General features: G+C 40.4%; 1 protein-coding gene across 5 annotated transcripts in view; it reads right to left on the reverse strand.

Annotated features, from left to right (window-relative positions):
• The window catches only part of OSBPL5 (oxysterol binding protein like 5), a 125,748-nt gene that overhangs the window by 74,956 nt on the left and 26,163 nt on the right, over window positions 1–24,629 (reverse strand). Inside the window, exon 1 of one of the 5 annotated variants that reach the window (XM_087717000.1) lies at window positions 9,268–9,286. The exons of the other annotated variants lie outside the window; for them this stretch is intronic. The gene's annotated coding sequence lies outside the window, so the exon portion shown is untranslated. Of the gene's footprint in view, window positions 1–9,267; window positions 9,287–24,629 lie in introns of those variants that run through there. 5 annotated transcript variants of the gene reach the window in all.

The raw sequence follows: 24,629 nt of genomic DNA on the forward strand, positions 1-24,629 counted from the left end.
AGAATCTAGGCATTCAATCAACTGTCAAAAGTGAACTGAAACCAAAATAATAAATGCTTACTCCAACAATAAATTGTCTTGCATCTAATAATTATAAGTCAGCTACTGTTTGCCAACCATCCTGAATCTTTCTGAAATGTGACTTTATATTTTTATGGTCATTTATTATTCATTAGTTCAGAATGTTTTAAATGGGTCAACTGGAAAATCAAAAGCTTATGAGACAGTAAGAGCAAAACCACATCCTTCCAAATTTTCTTACAGCCTTCCATAACTAGGACTTTTCAGGCATTTAGAGGCCACCATTGCTTAAATCCCAGTCAATGGCCACAATGAACTTAAAGATGTAATCCCAACATATTTAAAATGCAACAGATTGTGAAAGTCCCCACAAACAGTTACCCAGAACATTTTAATGACTCTACTTGCCAAATCACGTATGTGAATTATCACTATATTTCACAACATTTCATTTCAACATGTAATTATGTAGTGTTGTTTAGGGTCGGCAATAAAAATTAATATGGGCTAAATGCTGATTTATTTATTTATTTTATTTTTCACATTTTAAAATTTTGTGTTTCCTTGAATGTGTTCTATTTTTGTAATTACATCACTGGGATTATGTGCGCATGTGTAAAAGAACACATGCATGTTAGAAATATAAAAGTAAGAGAAATTGGGACGAAACCTTTGAATTGAGATTTTAACCCAATGAAAAGAAAATGGATTGATCCATTACACTGCTTTATAATTTATTTTATATTTCTTCAAAAACAACTAACAATCAAAGCTACTTACCAATGAAAATGTTCTTGCATCAATAAAACGGCCATCTCATAAATGCATTTTATTTTTGTTTCATTGATAAGAATTATATTTTGATTTTTTTGTAACTATCTTATTCAACCAGTATATTATTATATCAAACACACACTGAATTTCCTATATAACCCAAATAAGTAATTCCAATGATAGTGCCATTGTGGTTAAGTCACAAACTGAACATGTTAAGATCATATCTACTTTCATTTTTATTTACCATTTCATCAAATCTTTTTTCATATCTTTAACCTTAGTCCTTAGGATTTCTGTTACTTATATGCATATTACATGTAGTCAGTAATATGAGAGTGATGTAGGATCTTTATCTTTATTACTTTTATCTCTGTTGTCATAGTTAGATCCCGCTTGTACAATCTACTTCTTTTTACAAAAGATCTCAAAAACAACTGTCAGTGGAAATTCTTAATCTCTGCTGTTTAAAATAATTTTCTTTGCTTTTCATACACAAAGAGGACTCATAAAGAAATGCTGGATCCCTTGACACTTTTTTGAGATAAAAATTGATTTCTAAGAAGTAGGTACTATTGTGACCTTTTATGTATGCTAAGAATAATCAACTACGTTTTTCTGACAATATCACAAGACAAGAATAGGTTAAGTCTGCTTTGTTTTTTAAATGATGTGCCATCAAGTTGTACTGATGTACTCAGTGATGATCTATCCTGTTCTTTCAACTCTCTTAATGGTGCACTCATCACTGTAACTAATGATGACCTTTCTGGTAGTTGTCCTCTTCTCTTTCTTTCTACCTTTCCCAGCATTAGAACCTTTTCCAGAAAAAGCTGGTAAGAAATTATTATCAAATTCATGATTTATTATGGATATAGTAGGCCTACAGAACCTTAGTCTTACAAATACTAGTTATTTACAACAGCCAATGATGAAAGATATTGAGTCCCACAGCATTTGGAGGGCCCTCGGCTACCTAACTCTGACTTCAAGCTAATGGTCATGTTTTTCCAATTCTTCAGCAAGAACTTTGTCCTTCCTGGCACTGGCATTTTAAAAAAAAACCAATATCTATACCTCAAATTTCATTTATTTATTTTAAACATTTATATAGTTTAAGTCCTAGCTTAGTTATGATCACCATTTACTTAGCTGCCAAGAAAATCAGTGAATAGTAAGGGAATAATCCTGTTCCAGCCTCCCATTTTACACTGACTGTATTATCTAATGTATTATTTCTGAGAACGTGCAGCAACAAGGCCAAAAATCATGCATAAACATCCCGCAAAATGGAAAAATCCACACCTAATTATATTGACTCCTGTTGCTATGAGCTCATTTTAATTTATGATTAATGCAAATGCATTACATTATGAAGTATGTTCCTTTTTTAAGCTGTTCCTTCCACCAATTTTTGATTCTCATTAAAATATATCCAAGCATATATTTTAACACACCTTATTTATCTATCTATTCTCTTTGTTTGGGAGACAGTTACATATCACATGAAAATATCTGTTTTAACTTGGAGTTATTCTCAACAGCAAGACACACACACAAGTCTTGAAAAAGTATCTGAATTACTAACAAACAAACAAAAACTTCTTCAAAATGTAAATGCAGAATGGATTAGTATGTGTCAAGCAACAGTTACAAGGAATAAAAAGCTAGAGGATGCTTTGCTTGTTAAATAAATTGAAAGAGAAGTCTGCATAGATACTGTACCGTTCAGGCTAGACACAGCTTGAGAAACAAATTTACCAAAAAATAAGCAAAGAATGAATAAGGAATACCAATACAAAAGTATTGGTAGTTGTAAATGATACTCACGTTTTTGTTCCATTTGGCCTAAGACATACACATCTACTTTTTTAATGGACAGACAGCAGATGCAACAGTAACATACCAATTCCAGCAATTTCAGTTTAAGGATTTCTGAAGTACAGGAAGCATCATGTTGTTTTGTTCTGAGCTCACTGCAGCATTTCTGTGTGGTAGCATCCTTTAAGACTAACAGATTTCAAAATAAAATATGTTAAGTCTTAAACTGTGCTACCATTCTCATTCTAATTGGGTATGACAGACAAACAGAGCCGATTGGAGTCCCGAAACAAATTAAGGGAGAGTACAACTAGCTAGTGATAGTGCCTAATTACAGCCTATATTTTTAGAGCCCTAATTTGTACAAGATGAGGTTTTTGGTGTATATTCAAATGCAATCATGACATACCACCAGTCCACAATACAGATTGCCATCCTTGCTACTTCTATGGGCTAAGAATGTATATGGCATAAAGGCTTAAGGAGGTTAATACGCACTTCCTAGCAAATGAAGACACATCTCTATTTCTGAGAAAAACTTAAAGCTCTTCTTCTATTATTTATTTATATTATTTATTGGGTCTTATACAAAATTCCTTATTTTTAAAACCACCAGGACTTCAACCCCAAATATGTCAAGGGTATTCTTTTCCTTCATGAATTTTTCTGAAGGTTGCAAACTTATCAGTCTCCCAAGTTATTTTCTGAAGCCAAGGAAAGAGGAGCAAAAAATTATTTGGTATTCTATTGGTGCAAAACAAGGGAATTTATTTGTTCACAATTGCTTTTTTGATAATGGGATAATAGTATTTATCTATATAGTAGATGGCATCTTGATGGCGAGATGGGAGACATATAAAATAAACTACAGATATGTCTAAACCTACATATGCACAGACATACATATTTCTGAAGAGAAAATATTAGCTGGTATGAATGTAATCTCCCTCATTCCCTTAATAGCACTAGCAATAGACTTATAGAGCCGAGGTGGCGCAGTGGTTAGGGTGCAGTACTGCAGGCCACTTCAGCTGACTGTTATCTGCAGTTCAGCGGTTCAAATCTTACCGGCTCAACATTGACTCAGCCTTCCATCTTTCCGAGGTGGGTAAAATGAAGACCCAGACTGTGGGGGCAATATGCTGACTCTGTAAACCGCTTAGAGAGGGCTGAAAGCCCTATGAAGCGGTATATAAGTCTAACTGCTATTGCTATTGCTATATATTGCTTCATAGTGCTTTTACAGCCCTCTAAGCAGTTTACAGAGTCAACCTATTGCCCCAATCCAGACCTTCATTTTATCGACCTCAGAGAGAAGGTTGAATCAACCATAAGTAAATCAGGATCAAACAGCAGAGTCAGCCTGCAACACTGCATTCTAATCACTGTGCCACCATTGCTTTAAAAACATTGGATAGGAAATATTAATCCTTAGTACCTTAATGCTGACTATTTATTAACAGAAGTAGTTATAGCTCAACTCTACTTGCTATTCATTGCATTTTTTTTCTTTTGTTATTTGTTTCTGTTAGGCATACTTTGCAGAATTAACCAAACTGTGATAAAAATACTGATTTTTGTGTAGTATATGATGTTTTGGCTTTTCTGAACCATGTGTTAAAAATGTGGAGAATAAAAATAACTTTATAGAACTAACTGAATGTAAACATCAGGCCAAACGTATCACTCCACCAAATAAAGAAAAAGAACATGCTGACTCTAACAACATCATTTAGTTGAACTAAGCACTGTAGCTATGAAGATATATAGAGACATTATTACAATGTAACAAAAATGCATTCATATATTTTCAATAAAGCACTATGATTACTTAGCAAAATAAGTAATGTGATATTCGTGTTCAGAAATGTCTCCTTGGTATACAGGCAGAAGAGTGTTCTATTTATGTGTCCTATTGAACTGGGTATTTTTACTTGGGCATTTACCCAAAAACTTTGGCTCAAAAGTCTTCATTTTGTTCCAGGGAAGGCAGCCAAACCAGGAAGTTTGCAGAATTGCCAGGAACAAAAGCAGTATTAGAGTTATTGTTTTAAATGTCCCCATAACTGACTGAATTAAGGAAAAGTCACACTTTTCCTGCTAATTACAGGGAAATTCCTGGAGAGAAATTCAATTACCTGATAATGTATGATCTGGCTATACCCATCGTATTATTAATGTTCACATAACAGAACCGTTGAAGTGGCTAATTGAGAGAACTGAAAAAAAAATAAAGTCCAATCTTGAAAATTTTATAGACTTCTCATTACAAATCAAGATGTTCACAGTGAACTTAGTCATCTTGGGGATACTTAATTAATGTTGAGGTCCAGGAACAAAAGGCCTCCAGGTTTATATGGTAGTGATAGAAAAAAAGAATTTCTATCTTTCTGGACTGGATTCTTCTATCTCATATCCTGTATCATGTTTATATAATTTCCTAAGGGATGCTGCTGCCTTTTGCTGTTGTGAGCTAGAGCAGTGTTTTTCAACCTTTTTGTGCAAAGGCACACTTTTTTCATGAAAAAAATCACGAGGCACACCACCATTAGAAAATGTTAAAAAAATATAACTCTGTGCCTATATTGACTATATATAAAGTAATTCTCCCACGGCACACCTTACACTATGTCACGGCACACTAGTGTGCCACGGCACAGTGGTTGAAAAACACTGAGCTAGAGGTTGTGAGTTCGATCTTAGTAGAGGCAGATGTAGGATCTCCTGCTTGGGCAGGGGGTTGGACTAGATGATCTGCAAAGTCCCTTCCAACTCTGTTTATCTGTTAATGCATTCTACTGCAGTTAAGTAGAAAGTTTTCCAGAAGCATTCTCTAATCTGCTCCTTTTTCCACTAACCATCACTCTCATCCAGAAGAAGCCAGAGACAGTATAAAAGGGCACTAATTTTCAGAAAAACTTTGCTGGCAAGCCAAAAATATATTATCAATTTCATCAGGTCAGTACCGGGGTAACTCTTTTGTATTTCAGCTGACTCTGCTCTCCACAGTACTGAAACCTAGCCTTGGCCACTTCCAATAATACTAGCCGTGGTTCTGAACCTGCTTTGTCCTGTTGCAGTTCTTGCAAAAGAGGAGAGCCATGAGCAAAGCAACAATCCCCTATCCTCTATCACCTTTTCTCTTGGCAGAAGAATCAAGTAATTCCAAACTTCCTGAGGTTCTTTCTTTTTCCTGTTCAGGATATACCTATTATATTCTTTGATTTGAATATAATGAGAGACTGTGTGTAGGCTTTGCCAAAAGCTCTTTCTTCAGCTTGTATATACCTAGACTCTCCAGTTCAACACACACACACACATACACACGCACACCACTAAAAATTCACATGATAGTCATATTTTATATAATTCATACTACCAGTTTCATTCTATGCTCTGACCACTGTATGACATCAGAAAAAAGAAACTGCAGGGCAATCGAAATTAGCATAGTGTTTTAGTACTATTCAAGTTGCCTGGAAGCATTCTGTGTTCCATTTTTCTTGTAACTTATAATTACGAAACACTCTTTGTCTCTTTGTTCTTAGCAACTGATCATGTGGTGATTTCTGTAGAGCCATCTTTCTCTCCAACTTTAACAGCATGCTCTTAGCCCATCTCTTCATCTTTTCTGTCTTTAGGTTAAAATTAGTCCATTGTTTCTTTGGATGCAGTGAAATACATTGAAACACCTATTTCAAGGTATGATTCCTACATATAGTAAACAATTTAAATTTGGAAAAATAGAATAGAATAATAGAACAAATAGAACGTAATAATAATGATGATGATGATAGTTGCAAAGTTGTGTCCGACTCATCCTGACCCCATGGTTTCTCCAGCTTTCCTGTCTTCTACCATCCTCTGGAGTCCATTTAAGCTCACGCTTACTACTTCGGTGACTCCATCCAGCCACCTCATTCTCTGTCGTCCCCTTCTTATTTTGCCCTCAATCGTCCTCAGCATTAGTCTCTTCTCCAGTGAGTCCTTCCTTCTCATTAGGTGGCCAAAATATTTAAGTTTCCTCTTCAGGATCTGGCCTTCTAAAGAGCAGTCAGGATTGATCTCCTCTAAGACTGACAGGTTAGATTTCCTTGCAGTCCAAGGGACTGTCCAAGGGACAAGTTAGATTTCCTTGCAGTCCAAGGGACATAGTTCCTTTTTTAATCATTATAAACAATAATAGTGGAGATTTTGCTATTAAATTCAAAGGGTCACATTTTTTAAATAACATGAAATCAATGCAATGTAAATGCACCTCTTATTAGTGTTATATTGAACATTAATTGTATAATCTTATTTGTACAATCTGTCCATCTACAGATATTATCTCTTATGGAATATATCTGTTCTAAATAAAACATTAAAAAGAAAACAAACCGTATAATTTACTTCAAGATTGGACGATACCTAGGAATATGAGTGATAATAAGACAAGAATATCCAAGTAAACTAATGGAGATTTCATGTATTATTCCTGTATTGTAAGGTTCCTCAGAATTTTAGCTTATAACTATTTTCTGGTTATAAATTTAGTGATTTTGCAAACTTTTGAACCATTTTAGATGTCTTCCAAATAAATTTATCTTTTCTGCTCGAGCAACTACATTGTTTTCTTTATGTAACAAACTATTTTTTAGTTTAATGACAAGTAGTATAGTTTAATGAAGAGGTGACATGATATCAGTGTTGTGATATCTCAGGGGTTGCCACAAAGAAGAGGGAGTCAATTTATTCTCCAAAGTACCTAAAAGGGAGGTCAAGAAGCAATGGATGAAAATTAATCAAGGAGAGAAGAAACCTAGAACTAAGAAGAAACTTCCTGACAATTAGAACAATTAACCAGTGGAACAACTTGCCTCCAGAAGTTGTGAACTCTCCAACACTAAAAGTTTTAAAGAAGAGATTGGACAACCATTTGTCTGAAATGGTATAGGGTTTCCTGCCTGAGCAGAGGGTTGGGTTAGAAGACCTCCAAGGTCCCTTCCTCTATTATTTTAATACAATACAATAGCAGAGTTGAAGGGACCTTGGAGGTCTTCTAGCCCAACCCTCTGCTTAGGCAGGAAACCCTATACCGTTCCAGACAAATGGCTATCCAACATCTTCTTAAAGACTTCCAGTGTTGGGGCATTCACAACTTCTGGAGACAAGCTGTTCCACTGATTAATTGTTCTAACTGTCAGGAAATTTCTCCTCAGTTCTAAATTGCTTCTCTCCTTGATTACTTTCCCCCCATTGCTTCTTGTTCTACCCTCAGGTGCCTTGGAGAATAGTTTGACTCCCTCTTCTTTGTGGCAACCCCTGAGATATTGAAACACTGCTATCATGTCTCCCTTCTTTTCCTTCCTAGTCCTTCTTTTCATTAAAGTAGACATACCCAGTTCCTGCAACCATTCTTCATGTTTTAGTCTCCAGTCCCCTAATCATCTTTGTTTCTCTTCTCTACCACTCTTTCTAGAATCTCTGCATCTTTTCTACATCATGGCAACCAAAACTGAATGTAGTATTCCAAGTGTGTGGTCTTACCAAGGCATTATAAAGTAGTATTAACACTTCACATGATCTTGATTCTATCCCTCTGTTTATGCAGCCTAGAACTGTGTTGGCTTTTTTGGCAGCTGCTGCATACAGCTGGCTCATATTTAAATGGTTGTCCACTAGGACTCCAAGATCCCTCTCACAGTTACTACTATTGAGCAAGGTACCACCTATACTGTACCTGTGCATTTTGTTTTTCTTGCCTAAATCTATAACCTTACTCTTTTCACCATTGAATTTCATTTTATTAGATAGTGCCCAATGTTCAAGTTTGTCAAGATCCTTCTCTATCTTTAGCCTATCTTCTGGAGTGTTGGCTATTCCTGCCAGCTTGGTGTCATCTGCAAATTTGATGAGTTTCCCATTTATTCCCTCATCCAAATCATGACGAAGATGTTGAAGAGTACTGGGCCTAAAACAGAGCCTTGGGGTACTCCACTGCATACTTCCCTCTATGTAGGTGCAGTTCCATTGAGAACTACATGTTGAGTGCAGTTGGTCAGCCAGTTACGAATCCATCTGGTAGTGATGCTGTCTAACCCACATTCTTCTACTTTATCTAGTAGTAGGTTATGGTCTACCTTATGGTCTACCAAATGCCTTACTGAAGTCCAAGTAAATTATATCGACGGCATTCCTCTGGTCCACTAATTTTCTCACTTTGTCAAAGATTGCAATAAGATTAGTCTGGCATGATCTGTTTTTGACAAACTCATGTTGGCTTTTGGCTATTACTTTGTTTACTTCTAGGTGTTCACTAATTCGTTGCTTGATTATCTTTTCCAGAATCTTTCCTGGTATTGAGGTTTTATTCTATTCTACTATTTGGCACCTATACAAATAATTCCTTTACATTCTTTTTCAATGTTATACTATAAGAAAACTTGCATGATATCATTAAATAAATCCTTGACAATTACAATATAAAATCCTGCTTAGCAAAGTCTTTCAATTATCATAAGATTTGCATTTATTATATTTAGATATGAATATCGGGTCTTTTTTATAACATTAACATACATAACCTGTTACCACTATTTTCCTTTTAACAAAAGTTCTTATTACAGAAAGCAATCTAACATAAATTTCTTCAGAGAAAGTAATTCTTACCTCTTCTTTTTATTTATATTTGAAAACTAATATAGTAGCAATCCATCCCATAGCAATAACAGTATCTCTTTACTTTTTGTTTACTGTAACTTTAACTTAAAATAAGACTTTAAATAGCTTTCTTTGATGAATTATTAACTTGCAGATATTCCTGAAGTTAACTTTGATTTTAAAATACTAAAGGCTACACTGTCAGTTATTTGGACCTGATGAACTTATTTAGAAATTAACTTTTGTAAGTAGAATCTATTTCTATTTTCTTTTGGGGGATTCTGAACAAATGTGGTGATCTAAAAGACAGAGAACACTAAACAAAATCTGAAACTAATTATTTGAAGTATATTATAGCACAAAGCAACTAAATTTCCTCAGAATAGAGATTAATCAAGCCCATCTTCATAAAACCTTAAATGAGCCTTTACAACAAAATAGTTTATATTTCAGTCCAGACAAGGAATACTATTTCCTCTTCCCTTGAATGGAAGACTGTTTTGATGTCATCTGGAAATTTCCTGGACAACTTCATGACTAAACTGAACAAAGTAACTTATGATTTCTCCATAAACTAAAGCTACAACTTGGCAATTCTTTGCATCGTTTGTGTTTATGTCTACAGCAGTGTTTCTCAACCTTGGTCACTTGAAAATGCGTGGACTTCAATTCCCAGAATCCCCCTGCTAGATGGCTGGGGGATACTGGGAGTTGAAGTCCACGCATCATCAGGTGGGCAAAGTTTGAGAAACACTGGTCTACAGCAATGTTTCTCAACCTGGGCAAGTTTAAGAGGTATGGACTTCAGCTCCCAGAATTCCGCAGCCAGAGAAACACTGGTCTACAACCTATTTTAAGAAAGTGCAGAAGGCAATTTTTTTTCTTTCCTGTTTAAAGAACCAGTACAATGACTTTGCGCTGTACATTTCAGTGGTGCAGGAAAAAGTGAGCATTTTCCTAACAGCACTGAAAGCATCCACAGCCAAGAGAATATGGGCAGGTCTGAGTGCTAAATTTTATGTAACACTGCTTCAACCCATGTTTTACTCATGCTATAGGAGATACCTTTCAACTTACTTGGACCACAGCTCCTTGTAGAACAGATTGGGGGCTTTGAAATATTTATCTTAAAAGCACAATGTGAACTAACAAACCATAAAATCATTTTGGAAATACATGACATAGCAGCTGCTAAAGCAGAACCTTTAATTATTAATACAGTAAAACAATTAACCTTATTTCACCAAGAAAATGCTTAAACCCAAGTAAAAGAAGCTATGGAGCAAAACCTATCTGCCCGACACACATACTTCTTTTGACATAATTACTCCTGAAATAACAGGCCTGGTATTCTAGACATATGGGGTTGCTATATTTGATGCAAAGCAATGAGAAGGCTGGGAACAAGATGACTTGACTCTTTCTAGCAGTTCAAAAGTCAGCTTCATCAAGAATTCCACTGAGATTATTAGACTCTTTATGGGAACTTTGGAATTTAAAAAAGACAGAGAAAGATAAAAACTAATGAAATAAATATGATGCTTTGGTTCCTCCCATTTTTCTCCATAAATCATTTTGTGTTTTATGTACTAAGGATATAAATATTGAAAATTTATTATTAATTTTTTATCCCACCTTTATTACTTTTATAAATAACTCAAAGGGGCAAACATATATAATGCCATTCCTTTTTCCTATTTTTCCAAAAACAATGCTGTGAGATATTGTATTTTTCGGAGTATAAGACGCACCTTTTTTCCTCAAAAGAGGCTGAAAATCTGGGTGCGTCTTATACATTGAATTTTTTGCTTCCCGAAGCCCCGTCCTTCACCAAAATGGCTGTGCATATCCTTATGGAGGCTTTTCAGAGAGCTTCTGGGGGCTGGGGAGAGTAGAAATGAGCAAACAATGGGCTGTTTTTGCCCCCCAGTCCCCAGCACCACTCTATAAGCCTCCATAAGGCTATGCATGCAATTTCTTTGACAAAAATTGGGCCCGTTTTCGTAAAAAATGGGCCTTTCTTTTGCTCTTTTTGGCCCCCCCACACCCCAGGAGCACTCTGCAAGCCCCCCCCCGGCTATTCATGTCTTTTATGTGAAAAAAACAGGCCCATTTTCGCAAAAAAAGGGGCGTTTGGGGGAGGTTTGCAGAGTGCAGAAACTTTTTCCCCCTTTCTGAAAGCTCTTTAGTTAGAATGATTGATGAGAATTAGATTGCTCAAGTGCTGTACCAGCAGAAACAAGTCTTAGGTGCTGCAGGTTGTCAGCGATTTCCTTCTCTAGTATATGGATAAATACACCTGGAAACATCTACCTACCTACCTACCTATCTCTCTCCCTACCTACCTACTGTATTTCTCTCTCTCTCTCTCTCCCTCCCTCTACCTACTCTCTCTCCCTCCCCACCTACTGTATTTCTCTCTCTCTCTCTCTCTGTCTATATATATATATCCCTCTACCTACTCTCCCTACCTACCTACTGTATTTCTCTCTCCCTCTACCTACCTACCTACTCTCTCTCTCTCTCCCTACCTACCTACTGTATTTCTCTCTCTCTCCCTCTATTTACCTACCTACTATTTTTTAAATTTGCCTCTTCAAAACCTTGGTGCGTCTTATACTCTGGTGCGTCTTATACTCCAAAAATACGGTAGGTTGGGCTGAGAGAGAGTGACTAGCCTAGTCACAAAGCTGGCTTTCATGAAGAAGACGGGACTAGAACTCAGACTCTCCAGTTTTTAAATTAAGCAGTCTTTGTACCATGATATGTGCAACTGCATTCATAATGCATAGGCGTTCATCATATTTGGTATCCCGGTCACTTCCAATTTCATTGCAGCCTCCAAACTGTACAAAATTCCACAATTCTTCAAACGATTATAGTATATGATCTGTTCAGATGGTTTCATTGTTGAGGTGACTATTTCTATCCTCCCTCCCCTGTAATTGTATTTTCATGATAATAATATTTTTACTTTGTACGTTTTTTGTTTTTATTTATTTACTGTTCTTACTGATTCTTTAGTCACCGCTGGTAAGATGAAGGCTATTATAAATTTGACTAAAAAACAAGCAAACAAAGTCCAATCTATTAGAGGTCCTTGTTTGGAGGAAGCAGTTCCATCAAACAGATATTATAAAATATACATTTCAATTCAATTTCTACATTTTAATAAGTTTCCTTTCTTTTTAGAAATTAAAATATGTACACAAGAAAATTCTTGATATATGTTACATTAACACTAAGGCTTGTATCCTTGAAGGTAGCTGTGAATTGGAGAAACATCAAATATAATAACTGCTTATGTCTCAAACACGGTCTACATAGTAGGTCCTTTTTTAAAATGAAGTTATTAGTGTTATAGAAAGTTAGGAACCAAGCAACACAATCTTCACTTAACATTATATCTTACTCCCCATATATTTTGGGATTGTTTCTGCATGTGTTTGTCTTTCCAGGAGAGGTCTACTATATTTACTTTACAAAACATCACTAGATGACAGCAAAGAGTTTTATTTTTGCTATATGATGGTCGTCCAAATTTCTAAAACTCCCAAATATATTTGATTCTAGGATGGAAGAATATTTTGATTATCACTATTTTAAGAGTTCAGAAGGTGATGATATTCTGTGATTTTATATGAAAACCAAGGAATTGAATGAAAATTGTGCTATTTCACTACTTCATTCTCTTAGTATTCCACTGAAATACAGTTTATTTACCCAGCTTTTGGCCTCTTTCATAACACTGTTTATTGTCTCATTGCAATTTTGGTTCCTTTTTGAATTCATTCCAGTTACGCTTCTTATGCTTATGCCATAAACTTACAGATTAATACAGTACTGATCCAAAGTCTATTGAAGACTGCTTAATGATTTCTGAAGAATTCTAATCATTATCCTAACTAGTGAAGAAGAGTATTGCCAAATTTAGTTTAGCACTTAATTTTTTCTTAAAGTACACAAACTTTCCATTACTTTTTAAGCCAAATCCCAATGCCTAAATACAGATAAAAGATGTAATCTATCATTAAGAAGCTTTGGCTCAAGTAAAATATATTACTCCAATTCCTACCTCAATTCCTATCCCTGTAAAATAAAATGAGAGGAGAGCCTCATCTAAGAGAAATGATAAAATAAAATGCCAATCAATTAAATAAACAAAGGGCTCACCAAAAGTCAGAGCAGCAATGACTAACCACCTCTTTTCCAGGTACACTGATCTAATTTGAAGTAGAGAGTTTCAGGCAGAGTATAAGAGCTCAACATTGTGGTAACTTGTGAAGTGGTTGGTTTAGCTTAGGTTAATACAATGTATAAATCTATATGACAACAGAGTAGAGAAAATGCAATTACAAATGCAATCCAATGGTTTGATAACTATGACTTATGCATTAAAGAGTTGTGTGAGATAGCTAATTCATCCATGTTTAGTATGGATTAGTATGACATATGATTCAATCAGCATAAGATTACTTATTCAATTATTTAAGATGATCTTTTATCTGTTATAAGGAACATGGTGGCTCAGTGGCTAAGACGCTGATCTTGTCGGTCAGAAAGGTTGGCAGTTTGGCGGTTAGAATCCCTAGCACCATGTAATGGAGTGAGCTCCCATTACTTGTCCCAGCTTCTGCCAACCTAGCAGTTCAAAAGTATGTAAAAATGCAAGTAGAAAAAATAGGAACCACCTTTGTTGGGAAGGTAACAGTTTTCCGTGCACCTTCGGCGTTTTGTCATGCCGGCCACATAACCATGGGGACGTCTTCGGACAACGCTGGCTCTTTGCTTAGAAACGGAGATGAGCACTGTCCCCTAGAGTCAGGAACGACTAGCACATATGTGCGAGGGGAACTTTTACCTTTACCTTTATTATCTGACAAAAGGAAAGTACTAGTAGAAATGATCTTAGAGAAATTTTCAATTAAGATAACCAATCAGATACACCTATCTCATTATTACAAAGGGAAGACACACAAACACATATAAGACAGATGTGTGAATATTACAACATTTAATATTCAGTTGAGACAGGTCCTGGTTCTTCTAAAGAAATAGAAAATAAACCACATTACAGAAACAGAATTACTGCTCTTTTACTTAGTTAACTGACCATGAATATCAGAGTGATATAATTATGTTAATAAATGCATCTAACCTCCTTTTAATCAGAATAGTGTACTACATCAATATGTCTTCTAAAAATCTTTCATAATTTGACACATTCTTAACTATTAATTAGTCTAGCTAGTGGTATCTTCCTCATAAGACTCCCTTTGATAGGTATTCAAGAGATATTTCTTTATCCATGTTAATATTCCTGTACTGGGGCATCTTAGTTAAATGGATATAGCATGGGTAGAGATCTTTTGGTCCCTTCGGTTGTTACTGAACTGCCTATCCCAATATCCTTACCAAAAGCCAAACTGGCTACAATAACGTATAAGGTATAATTGTACTTCTCAGGTTGCATAGCTGGAGTTTCTATATTGTTTTGAATCTCTGCTAATATGATAAATTTTCCACTTTTTCTTTCAGGTATTATCTCATGTTACTTTGATTGCTAATGCATAAAAGTCCTGAAAATAAAATAATTCTCCTCCTCAAATACAAATCAGAAAAATAAAACTACCATGTGATCACCTAGTCTATTTAATTTCTTATGCTTTTTACCCCTTCTTGTATTCATGCTTTGAATACATTAGAGAGCAATTAAGTAACAAGCTGAAATAAATTAGCAATTTATATAATTATTCTAGCTATTAGCAATGGCCAAATAAAGATGGTAAGAATATTAAATAAGGATAAATCACAATGAATGCTAATACAGTTCATATCTCCATTAACTTCTGGTGGAGGCATTGAGAACTAAACAGGTTTCTGACAGAGTAGAGATGACATTCTAATCATTTCTGGAAATCACTTAAATATTAGAGATGACCAGTACGACAACTCTGAAAAGCCATACATTCTTTCTTGAACAAACAATGCTTCTAGGTAAGATGGGCAGCATATAAATTAAACAAACAAACACACAAATAAATGAAATAACTATTAGAATTTAAGAATTGGAAACAAACAGTATAATTCTAAATAAGGTTCTGATCTAAGAAAATTATAAATTAATTTGGAAAACTTGGAAAATGGAGACTTTTACTGTAAGATCTTAGAAATAATTAAATAGAATGACTGATGGCTTACCTGAATGGTCATCCTCTAGGCGCTGCAGGAGGGTACAAGAATGGGTTAACTTCAGCTTGCTGCCCAAGGATTGAGTTTAAAGATTGTGTAGCCACGCCTCCTGTTCCCTTTTGAGGCCAGTTTAAAAAATGAAGGCATGAGACCCAGACTCAGGAAGCAGTGAACCCTGGGATGCCTGCTGAGAGGTTTGGAGTCATCTCTGGACAAAATGGTGGCTAAGGCAGCCGTCTGACGCCAAAGCGTGTTGGGAGCAACACCTTTGTCCAACCCCTCCTGGAGAAATTCCAAGATTTGTGGGATTGTCTCGAGATGGTACTGATCTGATACGACGGGCACCAGGATGAAAAAACAATCCATGTTGCGTCATAGATTCGCACTGTGGAAGGCAGCCTGGACTCCTGGATGGTGCAGATGATCTTGTCAGAGAATTTATCTCGACTCAGGAGGTCCCCCTCAAGTGCCAAATGACCAACTGGAGCCACTGGGGGTCCGGATGTGGAATGGCCCCCTGGCTGAGGGAGATCTGCTCCTGTGGTATGTGCCAGTGTTTGGTCACTGATAGATTGACAAGGTCGGTGAACCAGGACCTCCTCGGCCAGTGCAGTGTGACCAACAGTACTTCCACATCCTCCAACAGGATCTTCCTGATCCCCTCTGTGCCAGGACACTGGAAGTGTGAAAAGAACCGGGGGAGGTACATGTTTACCGGACTGGCGAACAGGTCTATCGTCGGAAGTCCAAATGTCTGAGACAGTTGGTGAAACAAAGACAGATGAAGTCACCATTCCGAGTTGCTGGTGGTAGTTCTGTTTAGCCAGTCTGCTGTCACGTTGTCTGCTTTCAACCACTCAAGGTGACGTTCCGCCTATCGCCCTAGGGCCTCTGCCTCTGACAGCAGGGCCTTCAATCGAGTCTCACCCTGGTGGTTTATGTAAGTCTTGGTGGAAATGTTGTTTGTCAGTATTAAGATGTGGAATCCCTCAATGTGCTGGCGTCGTAGGGCTAGTCTGGCAGCTCTGAGCTCCAGCCAGTTTATGTTGTGGGCAAGCTCTGCTTCCGACCATCTGCTCTGCATCACGTGAGTCTAGATGAGCACCCCAGCCATACAGGCTGGCATCCATAGGCGCTCCGGCTTGTTGAAGAAGGACCCCCTCTTCAGTACTGCTGACTCCCACCACCTGAGTGGGAGGACCCTTGGAGAAACACTAACCACCCTTGCGTCTTTGAATCGGAAGGCGAAACCACTGAAGCTCCTGTGCATGCAATCATGCCCAGGGAACTACTGCAATGGGCGAGATCAGTTTCCTCAACAACTGGGATAGAGTCACAATAGATGCTGACCTGGATACCTGGACCTGTCGCACAAGGGATGCTGTTCACTCGCTCTTGTGTGAGAAAAACCTTGCAAGTTTTGGAATCGATCACCATGCCCAGATGTTGAATTCTGGAGGTTGGCGTCAGGTGGCTTTTCTCCAGATTTATGGAAAATCCGTGCTGTTTGAGCGTTTAGTTTTTAGTTTTTTTTAGTTTTAAAGTTTATTTATAGGCCGCCCTTTTCCCTGGGGGGACTCAGGGCGGCTTACAACTCATAGGGAAGGGAATACAAACAGTGACACATAAGAACAATACATAATTAAAATAGAACACAACATTCATACCATTCGGGTGGGGGTGAGTTACAACTTTAACCCCAGGCCTGACGGGATAGCCAGATCTTAAGGGCTTTGCGGAAGGTCTGGAGGGTGGTGAGGGTACGAATCTCCACGGGGAGATCGTTCCAAAGGGTCGGAGCTACTACCGAGAAGGCTCTCCTCCGCGTAGTTGCCAGTCTACACTGACTGGCAGATGGAACTCGGAGGAGGCCTAATCTATGTGATCTAATTGGTCGCGAGGAGGTAATTGGCAGAAGGCGGTCTCTCAAGTATCCAGATCCACTACCATGGAGGGCTTTATGGGTGGTAAGCAGCACCTTGAAGCGCACCTGGAGATTGACAGGTAGCCAGCGCAGCTCGTGGAGGATAGGTGTTATGTGGGTGAACCGAGGTGCACCCACGATCGCTCGCGCGGCTGCATTCTGAACTAGCTGAAGTCGCCGGATGCTCTTCAAGGGCAGCCCCATGTAGAGCACGTTGCAGTATTCCAGCCTAGAGGTCACAAGGGCACGAGTGACTGTTGTGAGAGCCTCCTGGTTCAGGTAGGGTCGCAACTGGTGCACCAGGCGGACCTGGGCAAATGCCCCCCTGGTCACAGCTGACAAATGATGGTCAAAGGTCAGCTGTGGGTCCAGGAGGACTCCCAAGTTGCGAACCCTGTCTGAGGGGTGTAGTGTTTGACCCCCCAGCCTGAGTGATGGAACACTTGCCAAATTAGTGGGAGGGAAACACAACAGCCACTCGGTCTTATCCGGGTTGAGCACAAGCTTGTTAGCCCTCATCCAGTCCCTAACAGCTTCAAGGCCCCGGTTCATCACGTCCACCGCTTCATTGAGTTGGCACGGGGCGGACAGATACAACTGGGTATCGTCCGCATATTGATGGTATCTTATCCCGTGCCGCTGAATGATCTCGCCCAGCGGTTTCATGTAGATGTTGAAAAGTAGGGGGGATAAGACCGAACCCTGCGGCACCCCATATGTTAGGGGCCTAGGGGTCGATCTCTGCCCTCCAACTAACACCGACTGCGACCTGTCCGAGAGGTAAGAGGAGAACCACTGCAAAACAGTGCTTCCCACCCCCACCTCCCGCAGTCGTCGCAGAAGGATACCATGGTCGATGGTATTGAAAGCCGCTGAGAGGTCAAGGAGAACCAGGATGGAGGCATGGCCTCCGTCCCTGGCTCTCCAGAGGTCATCGGTCAATGCGACCAAAGCGGTTTCTGTGCTGTAACCAGGCCTGAAGCCGGACTGGAATGGGTCGAGATAACTAGCTTCCTCCAAGGACCGCTGGAGCTGGAAGGCCACCACCTTCTCAACAACCTTCCCCACAAAGGGGAGGTTGGAGACTGGACGATAATTGTTAAAAACGGCTGGATCCAAAGATGGTTTCTTCAGGAGGGGTCTCACCACCGCCGCTTTAAGTGCAGAGGGAAAGACCCCCTCCCGAGGGGAGGCGGTAACAACCGCCTGGATCCAGCCCCGTGTCACCTCTCTGCTGTTAGCCACCAGCCAGGAGGGGCACGGGTCCAGTACACAAGTGGAGGCACTCACAGCTCTCATGGCCTTGTCCACATCCCCAGGGGCAACATCCTGAAACTCAACCCAGCGATGGTCTGCCAGATTATCCTCCTGTGCCTCGGCTGGACCTGCAAAATCGGAGTCCAAGTCCGATCGAAACCGAGCAACTTTGTCCGCTAAGAACTGGACGTAGTCCTCAGCCCGCCCCTGCAGGGGGTCCCCCGCATCCCTCCTATTTAGGAGGGAGCGGGTTATCCTAAACAGGGCGGCTGGGCGCGACTCAGCGGATGCAATCAAGGTGGCAATATAAGATCTTTTAGCCGTCCTTATTGCCCTGATATACTTCTTGATGCTAGATGTTAAGAGTGCTCGGTTCGATTCGGATTTATTGGACCTCCATTGGTGCTCTAGGCGTCTCTTCCGGCGCTTCCTCTCCCGGAGCTCCTCGGTGAACCAAGGTGGCCTCCGGAATCCACTGCCTCGGAGCGGCCGTAGTGGCGCAATCCGGTCAAGAGACTCCGTCGCTGCTGAGTTCCAAGCAGCAACCAGAGTCTCCACCGGACTGTGGGCGAGGGTATCAGGAATAACCCCAAGCTCCGTCTGGAACCTCAAGGGGTCCATAAGTCGCCTGGGGCGGAACCACCTGGTCGGTTCCTCCTCCCTACAGTGGGGGTTTGGTCTCCGAAAGTCAAGCCTCAGTAGGCAGTGGTCTGACCACGACAGGGGTATGATCTCATTACCCCTCAGACCAAGATCACAAGTCCACTGCTCCGAGAGGAATACGAGGTCGAGCATGTGACCCACTGAGTGGGTTGGGCCCCGAATTACTTGGGTCAAGCCCATGGCTGTCATGGAAGCCATGAACTCCTGCGCCCCATCAGAGTGTTCACCGAGCGAAGGCAAATTGAAATCCCCCAGGACCATAAGCCTGGGGAACTCAATTGCTAGCTCGGCTACCGACTCGAGGAGCGAGGGGAGGGCTGCTGCAACGCTGTTGGGAGGCAGGTACGTTAACAGCAGGCCCACTTGACCCTTGAGGTCCAACTTCACCAGTAGGGACTCACACCCGACAAGCTCCGGAGCAGGGATCCTACGAGGTGCTAGAGACTCTCGGATAACAATAGCCACACCCCCACCCCTTCCCTGAGCTCTCGGCTGATGGAGCACCTGAAATCCTTCTGGGCACATCTCTACGAGGGGGACTCCTCCCTCCGGGCCCAGCCAGGTTTCAGTAATACATGCCAGGTCTGCCCTCTCGTCTAAAATTAAGTCCCGGACGAGGGGAGCCTTGTGAACTACAGACCTGGCATTTAGCGACAACAGCCTGAGATCAGGGTCCTGATTACTCGCGCCATCTGGCCTCGGAGTGGGACTCATAGGGCCAGAAGGAGGGATCTCTGTGACGTAGCGACCCCTCCTTCCCCGGTAATGGCCAGCCCTAAAGTCCCCGCCATATCTGCCCCTCCCCATTACGACCGTGATGCTCCGGCCCACTCCCGTGTCCGTAATACCCCCGACCACCCCAGTGACCCAGAGCGTGCGGATGGTGATGTTGAAATCCTGACGCACTTGTGCCACAGATGACGTCTGCAACAGGAAGTCGTCTAGGTAGAGACGAGTCTCACTGGACGAGATCGGAGATGCGCTGCAACTGCGGCCAGAAGTTTGGTAAACGTCCTGGGGGCCAATGAGAGGCCAAAGGGAAGTGCTCTGTACGGATAGTGCTGATCTGCAAACTGGAACCTCAGGAACTTGCGATGTGCTGGGTGAATGGGGACGTGCAGGTATGCCTCCTTCAGCTTGATCGAACCCGATATGGTCTGAAGCAATTGCATCTTGAAGCGCAAGATGGATGTTGAGTTTCTTGACGTCCAGCATAGCTCTCACCCCTCCCAAAGACTTTGGAATCAGGAAGAGGATGGAGTAAAATCCTCTCCGCTCCTGGCCCGCAGGAACGGTTGGAAGCAAGAGCTCTTGAGGAAAATTTGGTGGCATTAAGGGAAGCATCAGCTGAATATTCAACTGTTGCAATGATTTTGTTGACATCCTGGCGCAATCTAGTGTCACCAGCTGGCAATTTGGATTGCAGTTTACAGAGCCAGAAGAGTGATGCCCTACTGAGGAGGAAGAGGTGCTCATGGCCCACGCAGTGGCCTGGTGGGTTTTATGGCAGGCCTTCTCAGCCTTTTTATCCTCTGCTTTAAGTCCTTCCAGCAGATCAGCTGGAAGTACAAAATTGGAAGTTAGGGCAACTATGGGATCATCTACCAGAGAAAGCTTTAAGAGATCCTCAATATTGCTCTCCATAGAGTAGAGCTTCTTATCCACCCCGCTTGGATTAGCCACTAACCCGGACTGAGCCCACTGACACTGGATGATATTCAGGAAAAGCTGAGGGGCTGGTATCACTTCCTGGGGTGGAGGGTTTTCCTTGATGAGGCTGGCACCTGGGTCCTGGGATCCAGTGGCCTCCTTATTGCCCTGCTCTGTGGTTTCCTTATTGGTCTGTCCTGGGAGACCCATCTGGGTGGAAGAAGCCCAGGCCTTGGTGAGAATGGCCTTGAACATCAAAGACTTGAACAGCCCAGAAAATGTGACCCGTCAGCGGGCCTACCTACGCTTAGAGGTGGAAGGCCCTGCTTGATCAATGTCCTCGGCTGCGTTGGTAGATGCCATTACTAGGATGCCATTACTACTGTTATCCTCTGCAGGGGTGTTGTGTGGCTTGATCACTGTCCTGAATAACAAGTAAAAACAGGCAATTGAGTCCAAATTGCTTAGTCTCTGACCTGTAGTAGCTTAAGCAGGACAAAATGGCACCTCTTGGAAAATGTCCGGAACGCTTGCAGATCTGCACCCAAATTAAAACAGAGTATGGCCAAGACAAACAGCCAAATACCCTGCAGCCGCTCTACGAGTCTCTTTTGAGGAGGAGAGGACCTGCCTGGAAGCCCGGATCAAGGTCCACTGACTTAACACCCCTCCCAGCGGCAATCTGCTTAAAGAGCCAGGCAGCGACGATGTAAATGGCCACAGGAATTTTCCCTACCACTTTAAACGGCTCAAAATGGCCACCGCGTGACTCGGAGCTGCCTGGCTACTTAAGCAGATCATGTTTAATAAATAACTACGAACTCATCACAGCTTTGAAGAGAATTGTGAAATTAAATCATCGGTAGGGGATAAAAAAGATTGAACAGAAAGTAGATTCAATTGTGAAATTAAATCATCTGTAGGGGAGAAAAATGATGGAACAGAAAATAGATCTCAATTTGCTGGAAAATTATTCTGTGATACATGGTAGAATGAAAAGAATTTTCCCCCCATCAGTTCCTGGAGAATACATCTCAGGATTTCAGTTACAAAATAAACACACAGTCCTACTTTCATTTAGTGTATGTGTTCCAAAATAATTCTGGGTACTAGACAGCACAGAATACGAAGATCACCATTCTTTCTTCATCTCTATATTTAAGTGCCTTTATGGCCAGATAGTTTCAATGCAGCCTAGTAACAATTGTAATGTCAACCGGTCATTAATATTCGAGTCATTTTTTTAATCTGCTACTGGAAACTGGCATAGGAAACAAATATGCAACTAAAACCTCTGGCTAATAAGGAACAAAAGAGTTACCACAAATACATCTGAGTGATACATATGGCACTTCTATTGCTCAATATGCACCACTGAAAAAAAAGCAGAGAATGTAGAAACAGAAAGTCTGTGTTTTTTAAAGCTACAACTTTGCCATTGTTTAGATTTCTGATTTACATACTATGTTCAGGAAGACTGAATACATATTCAAATCTTCCTGAACTTAATATATAAATTTAAAAAATCCCTAAAACTATTTGCATAATTGAGGACAAAAAGAAGGACGCATCTGCTTAAAATACATAATAAAAATTTGTTCCAAGTTATGTTTTTCTTGTCATTGTTGATAACAATCCTAATATATTTTGTTTTGATTTAAAGAATTATCATTCTGCCCAACTCACAAATTGTGACCTTAGGCAGTGTACAGCAATTAAAAAAAATTAAAACCATATACAAGAAAAATAAAAGTGAGTGTCTAATTCTCAGAGAATGCCTGGATGAGACCCTCAAGTTTTCTTGGCAAGGTTTTTCTGAAGTGATTTCAGAAATGTCCTTTCCTAGAGCTGAGGGAAACTGACTGATCCTAGGTCACCCAACTGGCTTTGTGCCTAAGGTAGGACTAGAACCCATGGTCTCCCAGTTTAGAAAGGTCTGCATCGGATTAGAAAGATCTGCAAGGCTCAGTGATTGTAAACTTTAATTGCCTTATTTCTGAACAGTTCCAGCAAGAATCAGGCTAAGAATCACAGGTTAATACTACCACAATGCAGAAAAAAAATGAAGACAACTTATGCTCAAATTACTGCCAATTGTGATTTTATCTGGGCACTGAAGCCCTCATTCTTCCCTAAATGGCAGCCATTTAAGCAGTTTAAGCAGTCTTCATATTAAAAGGCCCCACGGTGAGTTCAAGCACCATTCACAGGATAGATCTTTTTCTTTCAACCCAGAACTTAAGTGCTGGATATTGGAAAAGATAATAGGCCCAGCTCAAATGTTACACAGTGTCTAGGTTACTCACAAACAAGATTGAAAGGATAATTGGTATTGTGGAATAGAAATGAGTTCAATAAAATGCTGGGCTGTTTACAAAAAAAAGAGTACTCGGTGTTCCATTCTGAATTGAGCAAAAATTTTCAATCTCTGTTGTGGAATTTAAAGATGCTTGGTAGCTTTCCAGGCTTTATCTTGGAAAATAAATATACAAATTTGATTAAAAATGATATAAAATCTCCCCAACTTTAAATTACATTCAGTTATGCTTGATGCTCTGTAGGAAACAATAAAACTTCACTGGAGACCAAAGTAAAGAAGCATCAATAAATCTTCTGAGGGAGAGAATGCTGTCACATGCAGGCACAAACAGAGTTTCCTGCCCCATTTTTACAAAGTCCAAAGTTTCAAACTGGTTTCACACTTCATTTCCTCCCAGAAATACCTCACAGCCCTTTAGACATCCTTCTACATTTCCTCTAAATGTGTTTTTTTCCTATGAGACTGTGTTCCTGCCTCCTGAGAAACAGCAGCAACGGAGGCAACTCGAAAAGGGACGTAGAAAAAAGGCAATCCCATGAAGTATCACACCCCAAGAACATCAAGTTGCTATAACCTCTCTAGCAGAAAATAGAAACCGCAGCAATGTATTTCTCAGAAAATTAAACCGGTGGCCAGTTGCAAGCCTGAACTTGCTCTTTATTCCTATATCCAATGCTTGATTTCTATCCTGTGACCCACCTTGCCAAGCCCCTCAGCTGTAACTGCACAAAACTCCTCTCCCCATTTCTTTTCCCCATTCCTCTTTTACCAACCCTAGGGCTCCAAACCAATCCTGCTCCTACTATGTTTTCCTGAAAATACAACCTACTCAGAAAGTAAGTCCTAGCCAAGGTGGCGCAGTGGTTAAATGCAGCACTGCAGGCTACTGCTAGATCAGCAGGTCAGCGGTTCAAATCTCACCGGCTCAGGGTTGACTCAGCCTTCCATCCTTCCGAGGTGGGTAAAATGAGGACCCAGATTGTTGGGGGCAATATGCTGACTCTCTGTAAACCGCTTAGAGAGGCCTGAAAGGCCTATGAAGCGGTATATAAGTCTACTGCTATTGCTATTGCTATTGCTATTGATTTTTACACCCCCCAAAATAAGCCCTGATGAAAATCCCTCCCACTCCAGGGTGCATGGGTAAAAATTAAGCTAGGGGTGTGTGTGGGGTGGAGCTACCTCACTACTTACCTTCGGATAGTTGCAGCTAGGCCTTCTTACACCTCGGTCCATTTCTTTTGCTGCAGCCAGCAAGGCTTTCCTTCAGGAAAGCCTCGATCCAGAGCTCTGTTATCGGCTGCAGAGGCCTTCAGGAAAGTCTTGCTGGTCTTGGAGGACGAAAAAGTTCCTGAAGGCCTCTGA

This window comes from Thamnophis sirtalis, unplaced genomic scaffold (genome assembly GCF_051295495.1).
Source record: "Thamnophis sirtalis isolate CommonGarterSnake01/CBP01778 unplaced genomic scaffold, rThaSir2_p1.2 scaffold_1, whole genome shotgun sequence".
NCBI classification, from domain to species: domain Eukaryota; kingdom Metazoa; phylum Chordata; class Lepidosauria; order Squamata; family Natricidae; genus Thamnophis; species Thamnophis sirtalis.